Here is a 9,071-nt window from a genome sequence, read left to right on the forward strand (position 1 = left end):
AGTGACCCTGTATAGGGTTTCCGAGGAGCACCTGATGGGTTTGAACTGCTGACCTTGCAGTTAACAGTCCAGTGCTGTTCCACAATGCCACACTAGAAGTCTAAGTGATTAGGTGGGACCATGCAGATAAAATACACAGGTCTCTAAGGCTGGGATTATTTAGTTTTATCCTACAACTAGGTTTAAAAGGAGCCATCTTAGAAGCAAAGACAGATTTCAGGATCATCAAGAAGGAAGATTCATACCTAGTGAAACAGTGACTGCAGAGGTGATAGTAGAGACAAAGGCAAAGGAGACAGCAGCTTCGGGCTCTAGGCCTATGGACAGAGTAAAGCTAAGTGCCTACATGCAGGAAACTGGCTTGCAGAATGGGCCCTTTGGCCATTCACAGACAGGCTAAAAGAACTTTGTAGCACTGGCTCAAGCAGCGATGGAGGGACCACATGACTGAAAGGCTGAAGTCAAGAGTGACGCATGCCTACAGTGTGGCAGACAAGAAGCTTTCCTGACTGGAGAACTGTTGCATCCTGAGATGGTATTGATCCTGAATTGTATCCTGTTCAGTTCCCTAATAAACCCCATGATCGTGAGTATTGTTATAAGTTCAGTGTGGCTTTTGCAATGGATTATCAAACCCAAATGTGAAACAGAGAGTGCTGTAGGAGGAATGGTTGGTGTCAGAATAGAGTAAAGATGTTTGTGGGGTGGAAGCATGTATGGCCTCCATTTTATAGGAATCGGCCTTGGGCTGATTTTCAGTTTGCTTCTGTTTCCCCCTTGTGAAGCCAGGGGAAGTCAGACACAATTCCTTTTGGTTCTTGCATTCTCCCTTTCATCTCATCCCTGGTAGCTATCTAAGAATGTTTCTTTTAGCATGAAAATCTTTTCATGGGCTTTTACATTTCTGATCACATACAATATTTATTCTTTTGTGACTGACAATTTTCATTCAACAAAATATCCTCCTGGTTCATTCATATTATAAGGTGTTTTGCTGATTCATCATTATTGTTCACTGTTGCATAATATTCTTTTGTGTGTATGTACCAGTCTGTGTATTCATTCTTCCCCTAATAGGCATTTAGACTATCTCCATCTTTATGCTACTGTGAATTATGCTGTGATGAACTTAGGAGTGCATGTATCTACTTGTGTTCTGACTCTTATTCCTTGTATATATCTACCAAGTAGAGGGATTGCTGGGTAATACAATATTTCTATTTCCAAATTTCAGAGAAAGTTCCATACTGTTGTCATGTTTGAACCATTTTACAGTCCCACCAGCAATGTAAGAGGGTACTAGTTTCTCCACACCCTCACCATCATTTGTTGTTTTCTACTTTTTAATTTTTGTTATTAATGCTGGGGTAAGATAACATCTCATTTTTATTTGGATTTGCATTTCTCTAATGGCTAATGAAGAATCCCGTTGTATTATGATGGTTTAATGCACTGGATTGCAGAGTCCGTTTGAATTGCAAGGTTGGCAGTTTAAGTTCACCAGCCATGCTTCAGAAACCCTATACAGGATCACTATGGGCCAGAACTGACTCAACAGCACTAAGCAACAAATGGCTGATGAGGAATCCTGGTGTGTATCTGTAGGATAGAGCACTGGAGCAAAAAGTCAGTTTGAATGACAAGGTCAGTGGTTCAAACTCACCAGCCTATACAGGAAATCCTATACAGGATCACTATGAGTTGGAACAGACTCTATGGCACTTAATAACTACAACAGTGACTAATGATCTTGAACATTTCTTCATATGTTTTGTTTCCTACTAGTGGATGATCACAGTTTTGTTGCTTGCTTGTAAAATAGTGAGTCAACGGATGCTGTTGTTATTGTTAGATGCCATCATGTGGGTTCAGACTCAAAGTGAACCTATGTATAACAGAACCAAACACTGAACAGTCCTGCACCACACTCAGAATGTGTAATACAATGTTACAGCCACCATGTCAATCATCACATCAAGGAACTTCCATGTTTTTGAAGATTCTCCACTTAACCAGTCATGATGTCTTTCTCCAAGGACTGGTTCTTCCAGATGACATGTCCAAAGTATATGAGATGAAGTTTCACCACCCTCTTTCTAAGGTGTATTCTATCTGTACTTATATCAAGACAGATTTGTTCATTCTCTGGTCATTACATGGCATATTTAATATTTTTGCCAACACCATAATTCACATGCATCAGTTCTTTTGTCTTCATTATTCATTGTCCAGATGGAACATGCATATAAGACTGTTGAAAATAACATGTTTGGTGTCACATGCACATTACACCTAAGAGTGACACATTTCTTTTTTTCATATTTAAAAAGGTGTTTTGTGGAAGTTTAGCCAAATGCAGTAAGTTATTTGATTTCTTGACTGTTGCTTATGTTGGTGTTAATTATGGGTCCAAGTAAACTGAAATCCTTGACAACTTTGATGCTTTCTTCACTTATAATGATGTAGTTTATGCAGTTTTGAGAATCGTTGCTTTCTTTATGTAAAATTGTATACATACTGAAAGCTTTAGTCTTTGATATTCTACAGTAAGTGTTTCAAGTCGTCTCCATTTTGATCAACTTAGGTTGTGTCATCTGTGTATCACAAGTAGTAAACAATTTTTTTCTCCAATCCTGTTGCCACATTCTTTCTCATAAAATCTACCTTCTTGGGTTATTTGCTCAGCATATGAATAAATATGGCAAAAATGTTATCTTGACACTCCTTTTTTTTTCTAATTTTAAGCCATACAATATACCTTTGTTCTATTTGAATGACAACCTGTTTTATGTACAGGTGTCTCATGAGCCCAATTTAATGAAGAATTCTCATTCTTTTCAATGTTAATATTTGGAAAATTAAGTTTGTGTTTGATTACTTGCAATCTATAGTAGTCTTTATAGTGTTTGTTACATTAAAACCCCAACTACAAAGAAGTCGTTGACAGAGGACTTTGTTGTGATCCATACAGTATAATACCTTTGTGGCGGTTGTCATCAGTTCAGTTCTGACTCATAGTGACCTTGGATAGTTTCTGATGAGTGGATGGTAGGTTTTAACTGTTGATCATGTGATTGGCATCACAGTGCTTATCCTACACACCAGGATTCCACACCACTACTTTGTCCATTAAAATTTCACTTCTAGAAATATGTGATGTGTTTAATTTTGAACTTAGTGTGTTATGAAGTAACCCATACATGATGTGTGGCTAAGATCTAATTGTGGTACAATATAATTTAGAAACTGAAAATCACTATAACTGTTTCTTAGAGTATATTTGCTTTGTTTTGTGTGAAATAGGGTGCCAAATTGTACAGTGGACATAATAACAAACTGTAACAATGTTCAATTTTGTTAATTTATTCAATCACTCTTACCTTTTCTTTTTTTTTTTAATAAAATGAACTTTGTGTCTGAATATACCAGTGCCTGAACTGAAGCTATTTACTTTACTGTTTCAATTATCCTGGTAAGTCATGTACAATCTCTTAGCATCATTTTCCTTATCTGAGAAATAGGACTATAGCAAGCATCTTGGAGTACTGGATATTGCACTGTACCGCAAGGTTGATTTGAACCACAAGGTCAGCAGTTTAAATCTACCAGCTGCTCCTGTGAAATCCTATACAAGGTCATTATGAGTTAGAACCAACTTGACAACACTTATCAACAACAACACGCATGTGTTTTTAACATATTACAAATATGCAGATCACTAATATTTATGTATTATTTTTAATACTGTGTGTTCTTGGTTTCAATCTGACTTGATTTATGATTATGCCAAGCAATGTGTCATGGAAAGGTTTGCTATGAGTTGGAATCCAGGTGATGACAGTAAGTTTTTATTTATTTTGGTTTGATGATTTCTTGGTCTGATGACAGATACCCATTCTAAAAGCCATGTGACCATTTATATGGCCATGATAGTGTGCCTTCTCAGATCCTAATCCTTATGCTGGGAAATGTCTAATCACCTGGATTGGCTACCTCTATGTTCCATTTTAGAGCCTTAGCTGAGTCATTCTTCATTCATCTCAGCCTGCTTGGCATTCATATGATTAAAGTAGTTGTTTTGGAAGTGGATATACAAGTTCCAGTGGTTTCACCCCCTACCCTCTGCCAATCAAACCTTCCTCACTGAGATTCTAAATATGTTACGATCAAGAAGAGTTTTGCTCATGAGTGACTGATTGGACCATCTGAGATTGCTTAGCAATTAAGACACTATAGGATATGCTCAGATATTTTGAGTTTGCTGTTTCAGTAGACATATAACACTTGCTAGCATCCTGAAAGAAATGAAGAAACACATCTAGCATTGGATTGCAGAATTCAAAGATTCTATGGGTAATATAGCCATATGAACTGCAAGGTCAGCAGTTTAAGATCACCAGCCACTCCTCGGAAACCCTATACAGGGTCACTATGGGTCTGACTTTACGGCACTTAACAACAACAATGGGTAACAACAGAGTCCTGGCATGGTGCTGTGGGTAAAAGTTGGTTTGAACTGCAAGGTCGGTAGTTCAAATTCACCAGCTGCTCCTCAGAAACCCTATACAGAGTTGCTGTGGGTTGGAATCAACTCAATGGCACTTAACAGCAACAGCAAGCATCCATTGATCATTAACACAATTGTTAGGAACTAAATACTATAAAAACCAGAGAATCAAACAGTATGTAATGGGTTATATAATAGTCGTGAACCACATTTATCTTTTTATTCTGAGTATCACTCAATATGCTACCCTGAGACAAAACAGAAAACCAGAACTTAACTCTGGTATTGAAAGCATGCCAATGCATTCACAATGCAAGTCATAGAACTAATGCTCAGGAACAAATTACATTGAAGGCAAGGATGGAAAGTATTCCAACAGAAAACTGAGATGCATATTATTCAAGTGTGCAAAACAACTTCTTCAGGAGGATTTTGTAAGAGATGAATACTAAATTGGCCAAACTACAACAGGCAAATCATATGTTAGATTAGAAGTCGACAATTTAGTTTCATGAGTCATTGGCTTGGAAAACTGTCTTAAAGGTATTAAGAAAGGAAAGGAAAAAGAAGCAAAAGCACAATAGAAAATAGAATATCTATCATAAGCTCTGTCAGCAAGGGTGGGAAAAAAAGCATGATATATGTAATCATAGAAACAGAGAATTTAATTTATCAGGAAAAATTTTTCATACCTGGCAATTTTTGACATAAAAAAAGAGTGGTGACAATATTTTCCCTACAAGTTAAGGACCCAGCATTTGTGAAAAATAACTCTGATCAGACATTAAAGATTAAACAATTTTATGTGATTAGCCTAATATTTTAAAGTAGTTATAACTTTCTTAAGTAAAGTTGTTTATCAGTTTAACATCAACTATTAAATATGAAAGCAAAAAAGATAAGTGTTGTATTTATAGTGGTTAAATTTGGTAATAAGAAAACAAAAATATGAACAAAAGCAAGTTACTCTAATGCATTTTGACTTAAATTTAAAAAACATGTTAAAATTAGTTTCCCAAATATTCTATTTTAGTACTAGCATATTGCTAATGTAGAACAAATGCAAAAAATGGTTTATATATGTCCGTTTCAATCAAGAAAGTTCTAGGGCTTTTCAAATTATTTATAGATACATGAAAAATTAGGGGAAAAAAATAAAAACAAATTTAGTTGCTTAGTTTTGTGACAAGAGAAAATTCTTGAACTGTAAATTCAAAGTAAGCACATAAAATATAGATCATTGAGTCAACATATTATAATACAACAGCAAATTCTGATGCAAATACAGAACTTTTCAATGAGGTGTTTTGTTTTTAAGATTTCAGCACTGGACTGCAAACAACAGGGTCAGCAGTTCAAACCCACCAGCTACTCTTTAGAAACTTTATACCGGGTCTCCTATGAGTCAGAACCAACTCAACAGCACTTAACAACATCACAATGATGAAGAAAATTGAAAATACCATGGCCTTTCAGAAGAGCAGACACATCTATCTTTCTTGGTAGAAGTACACCCAGAGTGCTTCTCAGAAGTGAGGATGGTGAGACTTCATCTCCCATATTTGAGCATGTTGTCAGGATAGACCACTTCCTGGAGAAGGACATCATACTTGGTAAAGTGAAGGGTCAGCAAAAAAGAGGAAATATCCCATTGAGGCCAATAGGCACAGGGCTCAAATATAACAACAGTTATGAGGATGGCTCAGGACAAGGCAGTATTTTGTTCTGTTGTATATAAGATCTATATGAGTCAGAACTGACACAATGACACCTGAAAACAATGAAGACAAAAGACACGAAAGATAATATCAGTATTACATCTGTGTGTGTCTGTGTAAATGAGTGTGAAGGAGACCAAATGTAACTATGTAAAGAAAGATCATAATTCCACTGAAAACATAAGTGATTCAAAATGACTAAACATAAATTTATACCTCATTTATTTGTTTGAATGTAAATATATCATGAGGAGACATTCGGTTGGTGGCAGCACAGCAGAGTCAGGTAGAACACGCTCTGTGGCAGAGGGGCTGAAAACCCAGAGAGGTGGCTTTCACAAAACTGCGCCAGAGCTCTGGATCTAGGATAAGGGTCAGAACATCAGTTTTGCACAACCGCCAGTGGAAAAATCATGGTATAAAGGAAAACATTGCATTTTAGAAATTGGCACAGGACTCCCTCTGTGGCCATACCACCCAGGTGGAAGTCAGAGGGTGGGACTACAGACAGACCAGCGCAGGAAACCTGTGCTAAAAGCAGCGAAGTGACATTTGCAAAAGGAGGTGTAGAGTGATTCTACACATTTTTTTCCCTCCTCTTCCCTGTCATGCCTTCTTTGCCCAGCCCAGATGCCTTCAGGCAGGTGGGTGTGCACCCCCAAAAAAAGTCCAGCATTAAAACCACAGCTCTCCCATGGCACACAGAGAAAGAGCCCCATCAGTCCAAGGGCAAATCCTTTGGCTACTGCTTTTGACTTCTCTCTGTGTGTCCCAGGCCTAAACTTAACTTGTGTGGGACAATTAAGCCCTGCCTACCCAGAAAGAAAAAAAGCAGGCTTGGCCTGACAGACAAACCATATGAACAATCTGTAAAACCCCAACATAAAAAGACACAACTTTTTCAAGAATTACGCTGTGCACATACAGATAATTAACTAACCTTCAGAGAAAAAGTAGTAAACAATCTTTCTCCTACTAACTTCTCTGTATCTATCTGTGCACCTCTACAGTGGTGACTAGGGGAGGAGCCTGAGCAAGTGGACACCCCAACCCACTACTGGAGGCTTCTACAGCATACACACTCTATTTTATTTTTGTTTCAAAGAGGAGGTTGTTGTCTTTGCTTCCACTTTGGGGCCTTTTGATTACACATTTTTCCTGGAAGTGGGAGCTTTTTCTCTATACATTACCAAAGAAGAGACATCATTCGTGGCCATATAGATAAGTTACAGGAATACCCCATAATATTTCACCATTGAGACAAGAGCCAATAACAGCTGCTAAACATTACATAAGAAAAGGGAAGGCTATTTCCTGATCATATCCACTAGGAGACACTAGTAAGCTTAATAACACAATAACAAACATCCATTTAAGCATTAAAATACCCACATAACTACAGTAAATGAAAAACAGAAGATCTCAGACACAATAAACGATCTCAAAACATGTCTAAAAACAGAAATGAGTAACTGAGATAAATGAGTTGGAGAAGGACAAAGGCTTTCTAAAAGAGGAAGAGCAGGTTTTGGGTTTGCCTGAGAAGGAATTCAGAAGAATGATACGGAAACAAATTCAAATGCTCCAAAAAGGGGTGGAGGAAAACAAGGAAGAAGTCAGGAAAGTGCTACAAGAGCAAGCAAACAAGATTGATACAGCAATGGAAACAATTCAAATGATTAATAATAATATATCAGAATAATATCAGAATAAAAGATCAGAAATGGACAATACACTGAAAGGGGAAAGGAGCAGAATCAAAGAGATGGAAGCATGAACTAGCAAGCTGGAAGACAAATCTCTCAATACTGCTTAGATAGAAGAACAAGCTGAAAAAAGGATAAAAACTGAAAAGAGTCTAAGATTCATGCTGGATAACATAAAGATGAACAACTTACGAATTATTGGCATTGTGGAACAGGAAGAATCAGAAGAGTCCACAGAGGAGATAGTTGAAGAGCTTCTGGAAGAAAATTTCCCTAAAATCTTGAAAGTTTAGAAGTTGTACATTCAAGAAGCTGAACATACCCTAGGAAAGATAGACCCCAAAAGAAATTCACCAAATCATATAATAATTAAGCTCTCCAAAATCAAAGACAAGGAGAGAATACTAAAAGCAGCCAGGGAGAAGAGAAGTGTCACTTATAAATGCAAGCAAATCAGATTAAGCTCTGACTACTCAGAACAAAGCATTCAGGCAAGAAGCAATGGGGGGACATATACAAAACCATAAAAGAAAAAAGCTGCCAACCAAGGATCATATATCCAGAAAAACTATCAATCAAATACGATGGTGCAGTCAAAATATTCCAGGTTAAACAGAATCTAACAGATTTTATCAAAACCAATCTAGCACTTCAAAACTGCCTAAAGGGAGTTCTTTGTACTAATAACAGATAATAACCAGAAATTGATAGGCATGGCAACAACACCTGCAACTCAATCAACAGATAGCAGAGTCCAGAACAGAACAAAGCTACAACAACGAATTCAAAGGAGCTGGGAGGTCAACTGAAGATCAAAATTATATCAATGTCAAAGAAGGAATAAAGGTAACAACAGAGATCCAGGTGGTGAGGAGGTCAGGTAGATTACAGGATACAATAGATACTCTTAAATGGAAAGAAAAGTTAATAGACTATAAAGTAACCCCAAAGACAGTTAATACATCACAACTTACCATGAAAATGAACTTTAAGCAGAACAAGCAAACATGAAAAAAAAAAAAAAAACCTGACAAGAAATAGCACGAAAAATACAAACTCAGCACAAAAATGCATGAAGAACATAGGAACAAACAGCACTACAAAAATTAACATAATTGCAACAGTTAATTCATACCTATC

This window comes from Chrysochloris asiatica, unplaced genomic scaffold (genome assembly GCF_000296735.1).
Source record: "Chrysochloris asiatica unplaced genomic scaffold, ChrAsi1.0 scaffold00247, whole genome shotgun sequence".
Lineage (NCBI taxonomy): Eukaryota > Metazoa > Chordata > Mammalia > Afrosoricida > Chrysochloridae > Chrysochloris > Chrysochloris asiatica.